The sequence below is a fragment of the Oncorhynchus gorbuscha genome, linkage group LG09 (assembly GCF_021184085.1).
Source record: "Oncorhynchus gorbuscha isolate QuinsamMale2020 ecotype Even-year linkage group LG09, OgorEven_v1.0, whole genome shotgun sequence".
Lineage (NCBI taxonomy): Eukaryota > Metazoa > Chordata > Actinopteri > Salmoniformes > Salmonidae > Oncorhynchus > Oncorhynchus gorbuscha.
This window is the reverse complement of record NC_060181.1, coordinates 13,226,209-13,244,100: the sequence shown is the minus strand read 5'-3', so window position 1 is coordinate 13,244,100 and position 17,892 is coordinate 13,226,209. Positions and strand designations below refer to the sequence as shown.

At 43.3% G+C, this 17,892-nt stretch overlaps 1 protein-coding gene across 2 annotated transcripts in view; it reads right to left on the bottom strand.

Moving 5' to 3' along the window:
- The window catches only part of LOC124043181 (phosphoprotein associated with glycosphingolipid-enriched microdomains 1-like), a 127,937-nt gene extending 112,396 nt beyond the window's left edge, over positions 1-15,541 (bottom strand). For both annotated transcript variants that reach the window (XM_046361461.1, XM_046361462.1), the window contains exon 1: positions 15,276-15,541. The gene's annotated coding sequence lies outside the window, so the exon portion shown is untranslated. The remainder of the gene's footprint in view (positions 1-15,275) is intronic.
- Positions 15,542-17,892: the final 2,351 nt, after the last annotated feature.

Sequence of the window (17,892 nt, the reverse complement as noted above, 5' to 3'; positions counted from 1 at the left end):
CACATGACTTACAGCTGGAGTCAACTACGTAGCTCTATGTTAGCGTCACATGACTTACAGCTGGAGTCAACTACGTAGCTCTATGTTAGTGTCACATGACTTACAGCTGGAGTCAACTACGTAGCTCTATGTTAGTGTCACATGACTTACAGCTGGAGTCAACTACATAGCTCTATGTTAGTGTCACATGACTTACAGCTGGAGTCAACTACGTAGCTCTATGTTAGTGTCACATGACCCAGTTCATCTGGAGAGGAAACATGACTTATAGCTGGATGAACACAGCTTTGTTTTCTCATCAGGGATCTGTAGTAATGACAGGAGGGGAATAAGTGCACACCTGTTGTATTCAGCGCACGTGACAAATAAACTTTGATTTGATTTGATGTGTCAGGATTAACCACAATCCTGATGGAGACTTCTGACTTCACATCACACCTCTGGTAATTCCATCTAATCTCCTTTACATTTACATTGTATTCATTTAGCAGAAGCTCTTCTCCAGAGAGACTTACAATAAGTGAATTTATTTGAAGATAGCGAGGTGAGACAACCATATGTCACAGTCGTAGTATGTACATTTTTCCTCAATAAAGATGGGTAAACCTGTTTTGGTGATTTCTGGTACATCATCAAAATAAATCAATCACAGCATGTTTTTGGACTCATTCAGCAGTTTATCCTGATCAAGTACAATACCATTGGAAATTAATGTTCATATACTTAGAGTGTAATATATTCATTCATTAAATATGGTGAAATAATTCAATATCAGAATATATATTTTTATAATCACATATATTACTCACTAGTTTAGCCATTTAGAGATTTAAAAAAAAGCTCTTATGTACAATTGAACTGGGCGCTTTAGAGAGAGCTGTGATTGGGCAGCAGCTCGTTCATCTGTCTTCCCAGAATTCTAATACTAATATAAGCCGTTTAACAGTCTCTTTTATCCAAAGCAATTTACAGTCATGCGTGCATAGATTTCACAGAAATATCAGTCCTATTAGGAAAAGACAAGTGAAATAAAAAATGAGGGCGGGGGGGGGGTAAGACAGAGATGTCTTCCTTAAGATGGTCTCTGAAAAGGTAGGGTTTCAGAGTCAGACGTTTTTGGAAGAATGGCGGGGACTCCTAGCATCAGGGGAAGTTGGTTCCACCATTGGGTTGCCAGGACAGTGTTTACTCTGAAATGGCCGGTCACCCGGCGATACCTGGGAAATGTTTATTTCAGCAGTGCAGCAGCCGAGACGCAACACACGCAACACCACAACTATCAGACACAAGCCCAAACCTCCCTCCTTCCTGTTTTCCTGAAATAATTGCTAAGGGCCCCCAGTTGATAACAGTGTGTGTGTGTGTGTGTGAGTGAGTGAGTGAGTGAGTGAGTGAGTGAGTGAGTGAGTGAGTGAGTGAGTGAGTGAGTGAGTGAGTGAGTGAGTGAGTGAGAAGTGAGTGAGAATGTGAGTGAGTGCGTGAGTGAGTGAGTGAGTGAGTGAGTGAGTGAGTGAGTGAGTGAGTGAGTGCGTGAGTGAGTGAGTGAGTGAGTGAGTGAGTGAGTGAGTGAGTGAGTGAGTGAGTGAGTGAGTGAGTGAGTGAGTGAGAAAAGTGAGTGAGTGAGAAAGTGAGTGAGAAGTGAGTGAGAAGTGAGTGAGAGAGTGAGTGAGAGAGAAGTGAGTGAGAAAGTGAGTGAGAAAGTGAGTGATAAAGTGAGTGAGTGAGTGAGTGAGTGAGTGAGTGAGTGAGTGAGTGAGTGAGTGAGTGAGTGAGTGAGTGAGTGAGAAGTGAGTGAGAATGTGAGTGAGTGCGTGAGTGAGAGAGTGAGTGAGTGAGAATGTGAATGAGTGCGTGCGTGAGTGAGTGAGTGAGTGAGTGAGTGAGTGAGTGAGTGAGTGAGTGAGTGAGTGAGTGAGTGAGTGAGTGAGTGAGTGAGTGAGGGAGGGAGAAAAGTGAGTGAGTGAGAAAGTGAGTGAGAGGTGAGTGAGAAGTGAGTGAGAGAGTGAGTGAGTGAGAAGTGAGTGAGAAAGTGAGTGAGTGAGTGAGTGAGTGAGTGAGTGAGTGAGTGAGTGAGTGAGTGAGTGAGAAGTGAGTGAGAATGTGAGTGAGTGCGTGAGTGAGAGAGTGAGTGCGTGAGAGAGTGAGTGAGTGAGTGAGTGAGTGAGTGAGTGAGTGAGTGAGTGAGTGAGTGAGTGAGTGAGTGAGTGAGTAAGTGAGTGAGTGAGTGAGGGAGAAAAGTGAGTGATAAAGTGAGTGAGAAAGTGAGTGAGTAAAGTGAGTGAGTGAGTGAGTGAGTGAGTGAGTGAGTGAGAAGTGAGTGAGAAGTGAGTGAGAAGTGAGTGAGAGAGTGAGTGAGAGAGAAGTGAGTGAGAAGTGAGTGAGAAAGTGAGTGATAAAGTGAGTGAGTGAGTGAGTGAGTGAGTGAGTGAGTGAGTGAGTGAGTGAGTGAGTGAGTGAGTGAAGTGAGTGAGTGAGTGAGTGAGTGAGTGAGTGAGTGAGTGAGTGAGTGAGTGAGAGAGTGAGTGAGTGAGTGAGTGAGTGAGTGAGGGAGGGAGGGAGGGAGTGAGTGAGTGAGTGAGTGAGTGAGTGAGTGAGTGAGAGAGAGAGTGAGTGAGAGAGTGAGTGAGTGTGTGAGTGAGTGAGTGAGTGAGTGAGTGAGTGAGTGAGTGAGTGAGTGAGCGAGCGAGCGAGCGAGTGAGTGAGTGAGTGAGGGAGGTTGGGAGGAAGTGAGTGAGTGAGTGAGTGAGTGAGTGAGTGAGTGAGTGAGTGAGTGAGTGAGTGAGTGAGTGAGTGAGTGAGTGAGTGAGTGGACGGGCAAGATCAGACACGACGTGATGTGAGGTGTGTCTGGAGTCTGGACAAAGACGGCTGGCAGTAGTAATACTGTGTGTACAGTAGGGACTAAACACAAATCTGAGACATGCAATCAGACAATGGTGAGCCAACATTCCAAAGCCTAGAAAACACTGACAGGCCAAGAGTGACAACATGTTTTAAAGGCGTTGCCTACCTGACAACCAGGTGTCTGATATGTGTCTGGGCGTCATTAGATTAATATACAGTCTTGATTGTAGAGGAACAGGGTGTAGCTAGTATTCTGTATGCCCGGTGTTCACTACCATGTACCCTGCTGTGGCCTATACTAAACCACTACCCTGTACCCTGCTGTGGCCTATACTAAACCACTACCCTGTACCCTGCTGTGGCCTATACTAAACCACTACCCTGTACCCTACTGTGGCCTATACTAAACCACTACCCTGTACCATGCTGTGGCCTATACTAAACCACTACCCTGTACCCTGCTGTGGCCTATACTAAACCACTACCCTGTACCCTGCTGTGGCCTATACTAAAACACTAACCTGTACCCTGCTGGGGCCTATACTAAACCACTACCCTGTACCCTGCTGTGGCCTATACTAAACCACTACCCTGTACCCTGCTGTGGCCTATACTAAACCACTACACTGTACCCTGCTGGGGCCTATACTAAACCACTACCCTGTACCCTGCTGTGGCCTATACTAAACCACTACCCTGTACCCTGCTGTGGCCTATACTAAACCACTACCCTGTACCCTGCTGTGGCCTATACTAAACCACTATCCTGTACCCTGCTGTGGCCTATACTAAACCACTACCCTGTACCCTGCTGTTGCCTATACTAAACCACTACCCTGTACCCTGCTGTGGCCTATACTAAACCACTACCCTGTACCCTGCTGTGGCCTATACTAAACCACTACCCTGTACCCTGCTGTGGCCTATACTAAACCACTACCCTGTACCCTGCTGTGGTCTATACTAAACCACTACCCTGTATCCTGCTGTGGCCTATACTAAACCACTACCCTGTACCCTGCTGTGGCCTATACTAAGACACTAACCTGTACCCTGCTGTGGCCTATACTAAACCACTACCCTGTACCCTGCTGTGGCCTATACTAAGACACTAACCTGTACCCTGCTGTGGCCTATACTAAACCACTACTCTGTACCCTGCTGTGGCCTATACTAAACCACTACCCTGTACCCTGCTGTGGCCTATACTAAGACACTAACCTGTACCCTGCTGTGGCCTATACTAAACCACTACTCTGTACCCTGCTGTGGCCTATACTAAACCACTACTCTGTACCCTGCTGTGGCCTATACTAAACCACTACTCTGTACCCTGCTGGGGCCTTTACTAACACCACTACCCTCACTGTTGTGTTCACAGTGGTGTACAGGGCACTATTCCCTATATAGTGTACTAGGGTCCATAGGGTTCTTGTCAAAAGTAGTGCACTCTGTAGTATGGCTGGGAATTGCCAGAGACCTCACGATACGATATTATCGCCATACTTAGGTGCCGATACGATATGTACATGCGATTGTCACGATACGATATTATCCCCATACTTAGGTGCCGATACGATATGTACATCGATTGTCACCGATATTATCCCCATACTTAGGTGCCGATACGATATGTACATGCGATTGTCACGATACGATATTATCCCCATACTTAGGTGCCGATACGATATGTACATGCGATTGTCCCGATACGATATTATCCCCATACTTAGGTGCCGATACAATATGTACATGCGATTGTCCCGATACGATATTATCCCCATACTTAGGTGCCGATACGATATGTACATGCGATTGTCACGATACGATATTATCCCCATACTTAGGTGCCGATACGATATGTACATGCGATTGTCCCGATACGATATTATCCCCATACTTAGGTGCCGATACGATATGTACATGCGATTGTCCCGATACGATATTATCCCCATACTTAGGTGCCGATACGATATGTACATGCGATTGTCCCGATACGATTTTATCCCCATACTTAGGTGCCGATACGATATGTACATGCGATTGTCCCGATACGATATTATCCCCATACTTAGGTGCCGATACGATATGTACATGCGATTGTCCCGATATGTATTGCTATTTGACACTGCGATTTTATTGCGATTCAACGTTTGAAACATATCGCTCACCATGTGTCTGCGCAGAAGGACAAGAGGGAGACATGAGAAAACCAGAGTCGATCAGTCACGGAAATAAAAGTGCCGAAAACAAACTGGCTCCCTATTTAAAAAGAAGATGGAGAACAAGCTATGAAAGACAAATCCCGACCTTTGACCCCCCCCTTCCCCATCGATACTACAGTATATAGGGAACAGGATTCCACTTCAGGTGCATATCCCAGGAGAATATCGCAGTTATGACATGACGTGAAAACCCGATGAATCATCAGAAACAGACAAATGACACACTTCCTCATAACACAACTCTATGAGTTGCAGCCTGTCACAATCGATGGCAGTGCCTTGACGGGAAACTAACAACCGAAACAAAACCTGAGCTAATGACATGTGTGAGGTCGTAGCAGGCTGGACAGGGACGGGACAACCATATCAATCATATGGTTGGAGTACAGAGACTGTGATCCTTAAGGAAACGTGTTCAAGATTGAGTGATCTTGATCTGAAAGATGTTTGACTAACTAAGCCTGTATTATAATTCATTAGTCAATCAGAATAACTTAGCCTGTATTATAATTCATTAGTCAATCAGAATAACTAAGCCTGTATTATAATTCATTAGTAAGTCAGAATAAGTAAGCCTGAATTATAAATCATTAATACATCTGTTTTGAATATCACAGCTAGGATATTTCCTTATTAGGTAATAAATACAGTTGGGTTCAAAGGAGAGTCCTGGGTGGGTTAGGGGTTATTGAGTATTTTTAAAATGTATTTTGTATTATAATATATATTATAAACGCATCCACCACCCCCCTCTTCAGAGGACACATCTTTTTAGTTGCTTTTTTTTTTACAGCTTTTCTGCTACATATACATACATATACATACATGTTACATACATGTTACATACATGTCACAGTCACATAACAATAATACATGACTGAACATAAACTCTTTAATCCCACCCCCTCCGCCACTCTCAGCCCATCCCACCTATCACCATAGACCTCAGCTCTTTAATCCCACCCCTCAGCCACTCTCAGCCCATCCCACCTATTACCATAGACCTCAGCTCTTTAATCCCACCCCCTCAGCCACTCTCAGCCCATCCCACCTATCACCATAGACCTCAGCTTTTTAATCCCACCCCTCAGCCTCTCTCAGCCCATCCCACCTATCACCATAGACCAACCCTCAGCCACTCTCAGCCCATCCCACCTATCACCATAGACCAACCCTCAGCCACTCTTAGCCCATCCCACCTATCACCATAGACCTCAGCTCTTTAATCCCACCCCTCAGCCACATCCCACCTATCACCAGACCCACTCTCAGCCCACCCCACCTATCACCATAGACCTCAGCTCTTTAATCCCACCCCCTCAGCCACTCTCAGCCCATCCCACCTATCACCATAGACCAATCCTCAGCCACTCTCAGCCCATCCCACCTATCACCATAGACCAACCCTCAGCCACTCTCAGCCCATCCCACCTATCACCATAGACCAACCCTCAGCCACTCTCAGCCCACCCCACCTATCACCATAGACCAACCCTCAGCCACTCTCAGCCCATCCCACCTATCACCATAGACCTCAGCTCTGTAATCCCACCCCTCAGCCACTCTCAGCCCATCCCACCTATCACCATAGACCAACCCTCAGCCACTCTCAGCCCATCCCACCTATCACCATAGACCAACCCTCAGCCACTCTCAGCCCATCCCACCTATCACCATAGACCTCAGCTCTGTAATCCCACCCCTCAGCCACTCTCAGCCCATCCCACCTATCACCATAGACCAACCCTCAGCCACTCTCAGCCCATCCCACCTATCACCATAGACCAACCCTCAGCCACTCTCAGCCCATCCCACCCATCACCATAGACCAACCCTCGTTTGATTTCCATGTGCCATATATTTTTTCATTGTGTTGTGATGTTTTACATACATTTTTAACCTTTCAAATCATTTCGCATCCACAGATTGTGAGCCACAGATGAAAACCTTTCCTAAGAGTATTATATTATTTATTGACTGACTATGGCTTTCCAAATCGCTCAACACTGCTATTTGTAAGGTTCATTTTAAGTGATGTTGTGATTTTTTTTAACCATTCACGAAACAGGCAAAATAGGGGCAATACCAGAATAAAGGATCTAGTGATTCTGTCACTTTGCTGCAAAATCTATAGAGCTGAGATTGTTGTATGCCATATATATATATATAGCATTGTGTTGGTGGAAAGAATATTGTATAATAATTTAAATTGAAAAACTCTAAGTGTTGAATCAAGTGTAGTTTTCTGTACCAGTTCATAAACCATGTGCCATGGAATCGGTACATTGAAAATCTCTTCCCATTTATTTTGCCACCTGTATGGCGCAGCTGGTCAATTTTCATTAGTTGACATCAATGTGCATCAACACATTTTTCCACCGTCAGGGATGTCAATGTAATGGAATGACCTTTGAGAAGTGTACCAGTCTGTCAATGTAATGGAATGACCTTTGAGAAGTGTACCAGTCTGCCAATGTAATGGAATGACCTTTGAGAAGTGTACCAGTCTGCCAATGTAATGGAATGACCTTTGAGAAGTGTACCAGTCTGCCAATGTAATGGAATGACCTTTGAGAAGTGTACCAGTCTGTCAATGTAATGGAATGACCTTTGAGAAGTGTACCAGTCTGCTACAGCTCTTTAGTTGATCTTGTTCCAATCATTGCCAGTATTTAACATGCTCTGAAAACCATGACAACTAGCAATCTCACAATGTTCACATCTAAATGGAAAATCATTTTGGCCAGGGTCAATAGCAGTGAGGAGGTTTTAAATAGCACCAGCAACGACGAACAGAGATCAATACCGTCATTATATGATTAGCATTTCATCTCTCCCTCTTTCTTTCTTCTCTCTGTGTGTATAGTGTGTATATATTTTTATATCCCTCTTATTAAGTTTGTCCTTTTCTTCGCCCTCCCTCCCTCCCTCCCTCCAGCCCTCCCTCCCTCCAGCCCTCCCTCCCTCCATCCCTCCCTCCCTCCCTCTTTCCCTCCCTCTCCCTCCCTCCCTCCAGCCCTCCCTCCCTCCCTCCCTCTCTCTCTCTCTCTCTCTCTCTCTCTCTCCCTCCCTCCCTCCAGCCCTCCCTCCCTCCCTCCCTCCCTGCCGCCCTCCCTCCCTCCCTCTCCCTCCCTCCCTCCCTCCCTCCCTCCCTCCCTCCCTCCCTCCAGCCCTCCCTCTTTCCCTCCCTCTCTCTCCCTCCCTCCCTCTCTCCCTCCCTCCCTCCCTCCAGCCCTCCCTCTTTCCCTCCCTCTCCCTCCCTCCCTCCCTCCCTCCAGCCCTCCCTACCTCCAGCTCTCCCTCCCTCCAGCCCTCCCTCCCTCCCTCCCTCCAGCCCTCCCTCTTTCCCTCCCTCTCTCCCTCCCTCCCTCCCTCCAGCCCTCCCTACCTCCAGCTCTCCCTCCCTCCCTCCCTCCCTCCCTCTTTCCCTCTCTCTCCCTCCCTCCCTCCAGCCCTCCCCCTCCAGCCCTCTCTCCCTCCCTCCCTCCCTCCCTCCCTCCCTCCAGCCCTCCCTCCCTCCCCTCCCCTCCCTCCCTATTTCTGCCATCTTCAAGGGGTTTATAAGCATTTAAAAGTGAAACACATGGATAGTATTACACTAGAATAAGCAAGCATTTACAGTTACTGATGAGTCAATTGTGAATTCCATGGCTATTTGGGAAATGATGAATATTGGAAATGGTTTTGTAGACTAAACTGAAGAAAAAATGTATCTCCGCTCCTTCAATAATTTAGGCTTGCATGAGGGAAAGGAATGGAAGTTCTCTGAAGATAGAGGCTTTTGATGCCAGGAAATTAGAATACGTAAGAAGTTTTAGAGCCAGCCAAGCATTTTAACTATAACCACAGTTGCCAAAACACCTTCTGGCAGAGGCTTGCTGACAGTGTGACTCAGGGAGAGAAACGGCTCTGAGGTGGCTCAAGAGTACTTCCTGTTTCCTAAACTACTTTATTGAGCCTGTGAGGTTAAAATCATAATCTCATATAAACACACTCACAGACACATGCAAAGTATGCACACAGACACAAGGACATGCAAACACACGCACGCACACACACACAGGATTTAACTCTCAGCCCGAGGTGAACCAGTTTAATGGTAAAGTTGTCAAATGGAGCATATTGCAGTAATTGCCTCAGAGTGTCAGTGTAGAACCAGACACCTCGCTGTTTACATCCCCAGTGATGGAAACAAACACATCTCAAGCCTCTGAAGTGGATTCTAGCCACCGATATACACAAGCCTAGATCTGTAAGGACTATTGGAAGAAATTGCTCTGCCAACGAATTCTTACATATTGCAGCTTTAAATCATACAATATTGTAAGAAATGATGGTATCAGTTTACAGCATCACTAAGGCCCAGGCGTCTGTGTCACCGGGATTGAGAGGCCCAGTTGGTGCAGTGCAGACACCTTCACACATGGTCCCTTCTCCCAGCTGTAGAAACACTTGTCCATGTAAAAGGACTCAAGAGCACCAACATGGGAAGTTCATAGGAGCACGTCAAATGAAAGTTAAGAGTACTTTTTTTATTTATAAATTAAGGCATATATACATTTTTCAACCATTTTCCATCCTTCAACATCAGGCTTCGATTTCTGGTCAAACAGATAGAAAATGGGTCTTCGACAACATCTACTAGAACAAGTCTTACTGTGTTAGAAATACATCAACACAATGTAGAAGTAAAGACCCCTGTGAAGACTAATAGCAACATTTATATTTCGTTTTTGATCTTTTTTTAAAGAAACATTACCAAAAACCCACATATCTTAGGGACATGTTCTAGTTTCTCTCCCCAATGAGAACAGAAGATAATTAAAGCTCATCAAAGTAACAAATAAAGGAAGACCTATGAATTAGTTATACTGTTTTCACTGTTATTAATTAAATTATTAAATGGATTACCAAATCGGTAACAGGATTTTCAGAAAAATCGGTAATGGAATTTCTGCAATTGAATGGGCTACAATGAGAAATCATAGTAGTCACAAATCACAGTTGGGTTCACAAGTTTGGACAGCACAGTACAGTACAGCACAGTACAGCACAGCACAGCACAGCACAGCACAGCACAGCACAGCACAGCACAGTACAGCACAGCACAGCACAGTACAGTACAGCACAGTACAGTACAGCACAGCACAGTACAGCACAGTACAGCACAGCACAGCACAGCACAGCACAGCACAGTACAGTACAGTACAGTACAGTACAGCACAGCAAAGTACAGTACAGTACCGCACAGTACAGTACAGTACAGCACAGCAAAGTACAGCACAGTACAGTACAGTACAGTACAGCACAGCACAGCACAGCACAGTACAGCACAGCACAGCACAGTACAGCACAGCACAGCACAGTACAGTACAGCACAGTACAGCACAGCACAGTACAGCACAGCACAGCACAGCACAGTACAGTACAGTACAGCACAGCACAGCACAGCACAGTACAGTACAGTACAGTACAGTACAGCACAGCACAGTACAGTACAGTACAGCACAGTACAGTACAGTACAGTACAGTACACAGTACAGTACAGTACAGTACAGCACAGCACAGCACAGCACAGCACAGTACAGTACACAGCACAGCACAGCACAGCACAGTACAGTACAGTACAGTACAGTACAGTACAGTACAGTACAGTACAGTACAGTACAGTACAGTACAGTACAGCACAGTACAGTACAGTACAGTACAGTACAGTACAGTACAGCACAGTACAGCACAGTACAGTAAAGAAAATAAAAGTTGAGTATAGTTCACCACAGTGCAGTACAGTAGAGCACACTAGAGTTGACTACACTATAATGTACTCTACTGACCTGAACTATACTATACTCCACTGAGCTCTACTGTACTGAACTACACTATACTCTACTGAGCTCTACTGTACTGAACTTAACTATACTCTACTGAACTGAACTACACTATACTCCACTGAGCTCTACTGTACTGAACTACACTATACTCTACTGAGCTCTACTGTACTGAACTATACTATACTCCACTGAACTCTACTGTACTGAACTACACTATACTCTACTGAGCTCTACTGTACTGAACTTAACTATACTCTACTGAACTATACTCTACTGGGGCGGCAGGGTAGCCTAGTGGTTAGAGCGTTGGACTAGTAACCGGAAGGTTGCGAGTTCAAACCCCCGAGCTGACAAGGTACAAATCTGTCGTTCTGCCCCTGAACAGGCAGTTAACCCGCTGTTCCCAGGCCGTCATTGAAAATAAGAATGTGTTCTTAACTGACTTGCCTGGTTAAATAAAGGTTAAAAAAAAAAAAATACAAATAAAAACTGAACTACACTATACTGAATTCTACTGTACTGAACTATACTCTACAGAGCTCTACTGCACGGAACTATACTATACTTTATGGGGCTCTACTGTACTGTACTGAACTATGCTCTACTGAGCTCTAAGTATAGTATACTCTACTGAACTATACTATACTCTACTGAGCTCTGCTGAACTATACTCTACTGAGCTCTACTGAACTATACTCTACTGAACTCTACTGAACTATAGCTCTACTGAGCTCTACTGAACTATACTGAACTATACTCTACTGAGCTCTACTGAACTATACTCTACTGAACTCTACTGAACTATACTCTACTGAGCTCTACTGAACTATACTCTACTGAGCTCTACTGAACTATACTCTACTGAACTCTACTCTACTGAACTCTACTGAACTATACTCTACTGAGCTCTACTGAACTATACTCTACTGAGCTCTACTGAACTATACTCTACTGAACTCTACTGTACTATACTCTACTGAACTCTACTGTACTATACTCTACTGAGCTCTACTGTACTATACTCTACTGAGCTCTACTGTACTGTACTGAACTATACTCTACTGAGCTCTACTGAACTATACTCTACTGAGCTCTACTGTACTATACTCTACTGAGCTCTACTGTACTATACTCTACTGAGCTCTACTGTACTGTACTGAACTATACTCTACTGAGCCCTATTGTACTGAACTGAACTATACTATACTCTACTGAGCTCTACTGAACTATACTCTACTGAGCTCTACTGTACTATACTCTACTGAGCTCTACTGTACTATACTCTACTGAGCTCTACTGTACTATACTCTACTGAGCTCTACTGAACTATACTCTACTGAGCTCTACTGTACTGAACTGAACTATACTATACTCTACTGAGCTCTACTGAACTATACTCTACTGAGCTCTACTGTACTATACTCTACTGAGCTCTACTGTACTATACTCTACTGAGCTCTACTGGATGGTTGCTGATAATGGGCCGCTGTACGCCTAGACATTCCATGAAAAATCAGCCGTTTCCAGCAACAATAGTAATTTACAACATTAACAATGTCTACACTGTATTTCTGATCAATTTGATGTTATTTTCATGGACAAAATAATTTGCTTTTCTTTCAAAAAACAAGGACATTTCTAAGTGACCCCAAACTTTGGAATGGTAGCCCATGTATATCTTTGTGTACCTTCAAACGATACATCACCATGATGATCTTTGTGAAATTCTGTTACCAAACACATTTCTGCCAGTAAATGTGTTTTTGCATAATGTTGCATGTTAATTCTTAAAAGTAGTCCTTGTGCATAGTTGTATGGTTTGTTAAACTTTGAAATCAAGGTTTTTGTTTGACATACATTTTAAGTGAACAATCGGAGTCTCATTGCAATTCTGTTATTGTGGAATTGCCCACAAATTAAGTGCGGTCTTGTCACTCAGAAGGTGTGTGAACAAAAGCTTTCACCTCTACAAAACAAATTCTTCTTCACATTGTGTGTTAGGAGAATGTAGTGGTGTGTGTTGAAGTGTACTTCAAGTCTTCTCCACAACAGCTGCCAGTACCCTACAGCTAATTATAAACATGGACATGATACACCACTAATGCAGGGGTTAAATATATCACAGACATGTGGCGCATACACAATTGTCTGCTTCAATCAATTTTGTCCAACACAAACATGATTAGTGTCTGGCTGATTAATCCACATATTTAACCTGAGGGTGTAATAAACTGGTATTAACAAACGCAGCCGTCAATGCCGCAATATGTAACTTTTGGGTCGCCCCGACCAAATTCACTTAGAAATGTGAGTTATAGATCTGTCATTCTCATTGAAAGCAAGTCTAAGAAGCGGTAGATCTGCTCTATGTGCGCTCGTTTTTTGCGTCTTCTACTTTCGGTTTTGTACACCAGCTTTTCAAACAGCTGAAAATACAATATTTTTTGTTATTGAACTTATATTTCACATCGGTTTAGTTGGTACAATGATTCTCTACACTATATTTGTTTATTTTGTCACAAGCTGAAATGAGGTACACTATTCAAATTCTAGCAACTAGGAGGTAGTGGAACAACTTCTGCATATTGCACCTGTGTCTAATTAAACCAATAGCCAGTTTCAACTTGACTGACATAAAGGCATCCCACTGGGCACAGACTTCAGTTCAAGATCTAGTTTTGATTTACATTTGGTTGAGATTTTAACCTACTGTACGTGAATTCAACTTGAAATTCAACAAAAAAATCACTATGTCATTGGATTTAGGTTCAAATTTGTTTTCAGTATTCCATGTTAATTCAAAGTTATCACATAGATTGCTGGGGGGTTGAAATTAACTGGACACAACGTTGATTCAACCAGTTTTTGCCCAGTGGGGTTGTCTATATCAAGACATTCAGAGAAACTAACTACTCTCGGTCAATAAACTCAGTGTGATATAGTCCAGGAGAGAATTACAGTCCAGGAGAGAATTACAGACTCCCCGAGGGAAGTTTATTCTCAGATCCAACATTTGGTCAAAACAATGTGATGATTGTTATGCTACAGAAGTAGTCTTGTCTGCCCTGCATACGGCCAAACTGGCCAGAAAATCTGTGAAAGTTTTAACCACGAGTTCCTCTTCTAATTCCAGTAGACATACACAGACTACACAACACAACACAACACACACAGACAATGACTACAAACACAGTAGACTTACACACAGAACGAGGGCGGGTGTTTCTCTTGGCACCGGGGAACAGAAAGTGCCAGCCTGCTAGGCCAGTGGGAGGGAAGAAACCTCTAAGCCTGTTGCTGTCAATAAAACCAATGCTGTTTGTCTGTCTAATGACAGGGTACACGAAGTCTTTGGCTCAGAGACTACTGGCCCAGTCATCAATCTGACCTCAACCCTTCTGATATGCTTCTGGTATATTATGCTTCTGGTATATTATGCTTCTGGTATATTATGCTTATGTTATGGCGGCCATTGCAGGGGAACAATGAGCATCTCAATATACCACCAGGATGCTATTGTAGAATAGAATAGAATAGTCCTACTGTAACCTGCTGCTGGTCTTGCTTTGTGGCTATAGGACCAGTTTATATCTGCACCCATGCAGGAAGTACATTTGCATCTCAACACCAGATGAACGTCACTATTATAAAGATTGAGTGGCACGTACTTCATTTAATTTACTATAAACTCACTTAATTTACTAAACTAAAGAGGTCAGGCTTGAAGATAATAGACCGAGAAAAATGTAGGCCCACACTCTAATATCTACATTTGTCTTCAAAGTGTAAATCTTAACTTCTTTACAGTAATGCCATGTATGACAATTGTGTCTTCCTATTCATAAAACATGTGGCTTTTGAAAAGCATACAAAGAAATACCAAGGAGCCTTAATATATTGAGACAAATTCATTTGCTTCTCAGCGAAAACCGAGAACTCATGACAAACGCAGATCAGCAAACACGGTGTAGACTACTGCATTCAACTTCGAATTGATGCACAAAATGTTTAACTGCTGCATTGATTAATTTATCAAATAGCCTACTAGCCTCACTGAGCAGAAACTTTGATTCAGCGCTCTAATTAGTTCAAGCGGCAAAGGCCTTTCATCAAATATCAGTCTCCCTGCAGCCCAAGTCCCCTATCTCCCCCATCATCAATATTCCCAAAATCGTTGGTTCATTCAATGGGGCTGTTCGAAGCATACCTTCCTTGCCTGGCGGTGCTGCAGCAGAATAAATAAATAAATAAATCTATGTTTCGGAATTTGCCCATAGAAACCAAACACACACATCTGCCAGTAGAAATAAACGGACCTGTTTGACATTAAGGCGCAACTTTCTACATTCGTAGAGGGAGTCTGGAGAACACTTACCGGAGAAGATTATCCATGAATAGCATTCGGTTAGGCTACTGTTGAATTGAAACTCGTTGGATTTGTTAAGCGAGGCTCCACCACCTCAAAAAAAAACGCATTTATTAAATAAATAACATGAAACTGATAAGTATTAGTAAACCCTATACAAATCTACTATTCAAAGCAGAGGAGCTGTGAGGCGCGTTCTCCACCGTGCACGAATATTCCCAGACGTAGTACGGTGCTGCCTCTGCACGCAGACCGAACCTACTCCTTTCCTATTCTCCGGCAAAATGTTGGGGAGGAGTGACAGATCTCATCAGTGTGTTGTGAACAACATTAGCGTGAGCAACAATAGTGGATTCGGCGGTTCGCCTTTAAAATAAAAGTCCCCATTGAAAGGGATAACAATAGTGCAATAATGCCACAATTGGACCAAATAATGCAAAAAAAATAAATTGAACTTGTTATATAAACTCATCAAAATGCAATAATTTGTTTATTTGACACAAAGAACACCTATGGATCTTGGGTACATGAAATTGGGTATCAGCCTACTCAGTGACACTCACAGATTACAATTCTAAAGAGTTTACACACTAATATTAGCATCGTACCTCTTATTATACTGAGTAGGCAGATACCCCATTTCATGGACCCAAGATCCATAGGGAAGGCTGTACATTGCAATGAACATCCAATACACACAATAGGCTGAATAGTGAGCTGATTTCCCATAGTTATAGTCCTACAATAAGAGCTAGGACGCTAATATTTGTGTAAACTCTTTAGAATTTTAATCTGTGGGTGTCACTGAGTAGGCTGATACCCCATTTCACGGAAGGCTGTACATTGCAATATAAGTTTGCCCCCAATGCAATTCTGAAGTCTAATACGTCCCACAGTGCTTTTTCAACAGATGTTTTTATTTTTTGTGTGTAAAATAACGATTTTTTTTGTATTTTCTTTAATTTATATAACAGCATTCCAACGTCGTTTCGCATTATTTAGTCAACGTGTGTAATGATTCTACTATCTCCGTTTGCATGTTTCAATCTGGACTTGTATTTTGAAGGCAAACCACAGATTCCACTATTGTTGTTCACGCTAATGTTGTTCACAACACAATCGTACATCGACTCGTAAAACAAGTATGGTCTCTGGGACATGTAGTGCGTAATTGCACTCAGAACGTGGAGAGGTTTATGACAAATTGCGCTACGCTAGCCTCATCAATGGAAAATATTGAATGCTCTATTTCAAAGCTTTACATGTGTATAAAGTGTATTCAAACTGTATTTGATGTTTAATGTAGAGTCAAAGTAATTAGGCTACATCTAAGATGTTGTATGTTATTATGATGCCATTTCATTGTTCACCAATCATTTCAGTTACACCAATATAGATAGAACAACACTTTAATTGCACAGCAAGATACCTTGATAGTTCAGTATTAGGAACAACAGGAGCTTACACACAGGCAATAGTCTGTCTGTCTTCAACTAACCCAAATGGCTCTTTTGGGAGTGAGCCCTTGCTTACTTAATAAATTAAATAAGACAATAACAGTCGTCTCTAACTTCCTGCCTGGCTGGTTGAAAGAATGATTCAGCATGGTCACAGTGTATATTTAGACACTCATAGTGCACATAACAAGTGGAAAATAAAATACAAACACCCCATACTGTTATTTAACCTTTATTCTTAGGAGTCGACCCCTTCCTGGTCAATTCCTCTACATTGTTTCTTTGAGCCAACCCCCCTCCCTGCTTACTTCATTTTGGACTTTAGGCCATTTGCCACTGGTCCCAGTAGGGCTGATTGTCATGGTCAGAGTAAGGGGGGGGGGGGGCTAGCAGAAGAGGAGGAGGGAGGTTGATATAGCCAGGAAATGCTTGCCTCAAGCCTTATGACTATATATAGATTGTGACTGTTCATTCTTCACTCCTACTGTCAAATCATCACAAGGCATTGGTCGCTGGCGGCAACTCAGGAAACTCAGGGCTGATGACTTGGTCCTCTGACTGAACAGAACATGATGAGAGGTTCTAAGTTTAGGACCGGAGAAGGGTGTGAGGAGCTGGGGAAGAGAGAAAACACTTGGGTTATTTATCACAATGATGAATACTGTATAGCTAAAAAGAAAGCCTGTTAATTCCGCTTCTTAACTGAAATATGTCTGTTAATGGCAGAGAAGGACCAGGGTGGGGGTGTGGGGATGTCAGATATTTTTAAACGCTATTTACTCCCATGATGAATACAGTATGGTTAAAAATAAAAGCTTGTTATTTCCGCCAACAATTTAAAAAAGAAAAGCGTGGCAGCGTGGAAACTTTCTTTTGCACAATATTTCGGTGATGTATGTTGAGTAATACACAATGTTTTAAAAGTCGGATAAACACGCCAAACTGCCTACCAGACTGCTCTGAGGTGTCCGCATGGTCCTAAAGCAGACCGTTGCTCGTTGTTTTGTATCATATTTCAATTATAAAACGGGTAGGGGGGGTGGGGGGGGACACCACAAGTGAAAGTTACACCCCTGGCTTTCTCACAGTCACACTCACAACCCACCACAGCTGTTATCATTGTACTGTCTACACACACTGCTTATGGCTGAGAGGACACAGAGTCTGTG